The sequence below is a fragment of the Thermobia domestica genome, chromosome 3, assembly GCF_964235325.1.
Source record: "Thermobia domestica chromosome 3, izTheDome1.hap1.1, whole genome shotgun sequence".
Lineage (NCBI taxonomy): Eukaryota > Metazoa > Arthropoda > Insecta > Zygentoma > Lepismatidae > Thermobia > Thermobia domestica.
This window is the reverse complement of record NC_137456.1, coordinates 206654728-206659848: the sequence shown is the minus strand read 5'-3', so window position 1 is coordinate 206659848 and position 5121 is coordinate 206654728.

Genomic DNA, 5121 nt, shown 5'->3' with positions numbered 1-5121 from the left:
TTTCCACGTATCCCGTATATTATAACTATATACGCTGCCAACGAGAAAATTATTAAAAGGTGCGTGTATATATATATATATATATATATATATATATGTATATATATATATGTGTGTGTGTGTGTGTGTGTGTGTCTGTGTGTGTATAAAAAGGGAAATTGTTTGCAATTATTTCCGGTTCGAAGCACACACTATCCTTGCGAGAGAAATGTATTTTTGTCTCGTCTGTATACTATATCGTGGAAATGATGCTCAATGTTTTATTTCCAAAATGTTTTTGGGGGGTACACTGCCTCCTTGGGGCTCTTAGAGTGCCCCCGCAGGAGACCAAATAATACGTGTATAATAGAATAATAAATATAATACTATGAGCAGTGTCCCTGGGAATACTAACTGTGATCCTCAGGAACATTGTTTCTGAAAGAAACACTGGTGTTGCCCCATCTCTAAAGCTACATATGTTTCTTTCTAAATAGTTGAGTATCGTCTCGAAGCTTCACACGAACATACTGCCTAGTTTCGAGACGATATCAACAGTTAGTGTATAAATATATTCTTTTCGTCTATGTCTGTAATAACGAAAATATTTTGTTCACGCAATGCTAACAGAAACTATTTTGATAAAACGAAGCAACGTGATAAGAAAAAAACGTAAGATAAAACAAGGTGCGGCGGGGAATCGAACTTAAACCTGCTACTTAGAAAGCAGACACTTTACCGCGGAGCTAACTTACTACGTTGAATTCTGTTTGTTTATTCTCCTCAATATACCACATAAGAGTCCAAATGAAGGCAATTCAAAAATATGGCAATTTTGCATTCAAGATGGCGACTTCTCCAATGATTTGTTTCTTCACTTAAACTGAACTACGTCCTTAATAACATAGCGAAACCTGGCTTACCTACCAAGAGCACAACTTACAATTTTCATGGTTACAAATTTTTGAGCCGCCATTTTGAATCGAAGATGACGACTTTTCCAACATGTCGGAATTTTCCCCTCACATTGGCTGTAATCTACACACTTGAACGCAATTTCGTGATTCCACCATTACTACAAGTTGTGTAGAATTAGACGCCCCCTTATAACATTCCTAGCATTTTCTTACACCGAACATGACTATTTTTTTCAAGTTTAAGGGTGGATTCGCAAACTACGCATCAGAATAAACATCACCTCGAAATTTCAACGTCCTACATACAGCCATTACAAATTTCACATTTTTTCGATTTGCGCCGCGAAACGAAAACGAATTTTAATCCTCTTTTTTCTATCATAAACTATGTTCCCAGCTTCACTGCCTGACAAAATATGACGTTTCTATGGTGTGCGGAACTACTCTAAAAACGAGCATTTCGAAACGACGAAAAATTTCGACACTTCATTTACATGGAAAATGTCGCCTTTTTCGTGATATCGGAATTTTCCCATTACTCACATCCCATGACGAACAAGTATGCAAAATTTGGTGTTTGTATGTTTTGTGGAAGTATGCAAACAATTAAGTGTGTTTCCCATTATAGAGGTATATAATTCCACAGACGCGGGCCCGCTACGTACCAGTATTATGTGCGCAGTAAGTAGGAAATACCAAATATAAGGAATTGCGTAGTGTAGGGGAAAGACGTGAGCCTACTGTGCAGAAGACCTGGGTTCGATTCCCAGCAAGTTTTTCTCTCACTTTTTCTTTCTTCGAAAGTTTATTTTTATAGCATAGGTGATTGAAAATAAGCTTGACTCTATTATATACGGCATTTCATTCCAAACGGGCCCACAACTAAAACTATTAAATCGAAAGGGGCACTTTTCCACGTATCTTATAAATATGTACGCTGCCGACGAGACAATTTTCAAGAGGTGCCCATTTGTGTGTGTGAGTATGAGCGTGTGTGTGCAGTGGCGTACGCAGGAATTTATTTCGGGAGGGGTCCAAACTCAATATCAGTGTATTTTATATTGAAATTCCTAAACTTGTCCCAAAAATTAGGCTAAATTTACACAAAAGTTGGAATTTCGGGGGTGGTCCGGACCCCAAGGACCCACCCCTGCGTTCGTCCCTTTGTGTGTGCGTATTTCCTTAAAATTAATATTTTATACTTTCCCTTTGTGGTATTCACTTCAAATTTGGTATTCGCATGTATCTTACCGAGGGACATAAAAGGGGAGAGAGATATTTTGCAATCGTTTCCGGTTTGAAGTAGACACTGTTGTCGCGAGACAAAATGTATTGTTGTCTTGTATGGACACTATATCCTGAAAATAATGCCCAATGTTTCTTTCAGACTCTTTTTGGGGGACACTGCCTCCTAAGAGCGCCCCTGGCGAGATCAAAATAATACGTTTATAATACAATAACAAATAGAATGATATCAGCAGTGCCCCCGGGGTAATACTCCCCCCGAACATTGCTTCCGATAGTGACACTGGTGATGCTCCACTTCCAAAGCTGCATATGTTTGATTTTAAATACCGTAGTTGAGTATCGTGTCGAAACTTTACACGAACATACTGCCTAGTTTCGAGACGATATCAACAGTTAGTGTATAAATATATTCTTTTCGTCTATGTCTGTAATAACGAAAATATTTTGTTCACGCAATGCCAACAGAAACTATTTTGATAAAACGAAGCAATGTGATAAGAAAAAAACGTTAGATAAAACAAGGTACGGCGGGGAATCGAACCCAGACCTGCTACTCAGAAAGCAGACACTTTACCGCGGAGCTAACTTACTACCTTGAATTCTGTTTGTTTTATTCTTCTCAATATACCACATAAGAGTCCAAATGAAGGCAATTCAAAAATATGGCAATTTTGCATTCAAGATGGCGACTTCTTCAATGATTTGTTTCTTCACTTAAACTGAACTACGTTCTTAATAACATAGCGAAACCTGGCTTACATACCAAGAGCACAACTTACAATTTTCATGGTTACAAATTTTTGAGCAGCCAGTTTGAATCGAAGATGGCGACTTTTCCAACATGTCGGATTTTTCCCCTCACATGCCCTCTAATCTACACACTTGAACGCAATTTCGTGATTCCACCATATGTACAAGTTGTGTAGAATTAGACGCCCCCTTATAACATTCCTAGCACTTTCTTACACCGAACATGACTATTTTTTCAAGTTTAAGGGCGGATTCGCAAACTACGCATCAGAATAAACATCACCTCGAAATTTCAACGTCCTACATACAGCCATTACAAATTTCACATTTTTTCGATTTGCGCCGCGAAACTAAAACGAATTTTAATGCTCTTTTTTCTATGATAAACTATGTTCCTAGCTTCACTGCCTGACAAAATATGACGTTTCTATGGTGTGCGGAACTACTCTAAAAACCAGCATTTCGAAACGACGAAAAATTTCGACACTTCATTTACATGGAAAATGTCGCCTTTTTCGTGATATCGGAATTTTCCCATTACTCACATCCCATGACGAACAAGTATGCAAAATTTGGTGTTTGTATGTTTTGTGGAAGTATGCAAACAATTAAGTGTGTTTCCGATTATAGAGGTATATAATTCCCCACAGATGCCGGCCGCAACGTACCAGTACTATGTGAGCAGTAAGAACGATGTCGAAAATCTAAGGAAATCGGTAGTGTAGGGGATTGACGTGAGCCTACTGGCCAGGAGACCTGGGTTCGATTCCTCACAATCTTTTCCTCACTTTTTCTTTCTTTGAAAGTTTATTTTTATAGCATATATTGTTTGCCTATAAGGTTGAGTCTATTATAAAACTCATTTCACTCCAACCGGTACTGTAAACAAACTACTGACCCGAAAGAGGTACTTTTCCACGTATCCCGTATATTATAACTATATACGCTGCCAACGAGAAAATTATCAAAAGGTGCGTGTATATATATATATATGTGTGTGTGTGTGTGTGTGTCTGTGTGTGTATAAAAAGGGAGATTGTTTGCAATTATTTCCGGTTCGAAGCACACACTATCCTTGCGAGAGAAATGTATTTTTGTCTCGTCTGTATACTATATCGTGGAAATGATGCTCAATGTTTTATTTCCAAAATGTTTTTGGGGGGTACTCTGCCTCCTTGGGGCTCTTAGAGTGCCCCCGCAGGAGACCAAATAATACGTGTATAATAGAATAATAAATAGAATACTATGAGCAGTGCCCCTGGGAATACTAACTGTGATCCTCAGGAACATTGTTTCTGAAAGAAACACTGGTGTTGCCCCATCTCTAAAGCTACATATGTTTCTTTCTAAATAGTTGAGTATCGTCTCGAAGCTTCACACGAACATACTGCCTAGTTTCGAGACGATATCAACAGTTAGTGTATAAATATATTCTTTTCGTCTATGTCTGTAATAACGAAAATATTTTGTTCACGCAATGCCAACAGAAACTATTTTGATAAAACGAAGCAATGTGATAAGAAAAAAACCGTTAGATAAAACAAGGTACGGCGGGGAATCGAACCCAGAATTGCTACTCAGAAAGCAGACACTTTACCGCGGAGCTAACTTACTACGTTGAATTCTGTTTGTTTTATTCTTCTCAATATACCACATAAGAGTCCAAATGAAGGCAATTCAAAAATATGGCAATTTTGCATTCAAGATGGCGACTTCTCCAATGATTTGTTTCTTCACTTAAACTGAACTACGTTCTTAATAACATAGCGAAACCTGGCTTACCTACAAAGAGCACAACTTACAATTTTCATGGTTACAAATTTTTGAGCAGCCAGTTTGAATCGAAGATGGCGACTTTTCCAACATGTCGGATTTTTCCCCTCACATGCCCTTTAATCTACACACTTGAACGCAATTTCGTGATTCCACCATATGTACAAGTTGTGTAGAATTAGACGCCCCCTTATAACATTCCTAGCACTTTCTTACACCGAACATGACTATTTTTTCAAGTTTAAGGGCGGATTCGCAAACTACGCATCAGAATAAACATCACCTCGAAATTTCAACGTCCTACATACAGCCATTACAAATTTCACATTTTTTCGATTTGCGCCGCGAAACTAAAACGAATTTTAATGCTCTTTTTTCTATGATAAACTATGTTCCTAGCTTCACTGCCTGACAAAATATGACGTTTCTATGGTGTGCGGAACTACTATAAAAA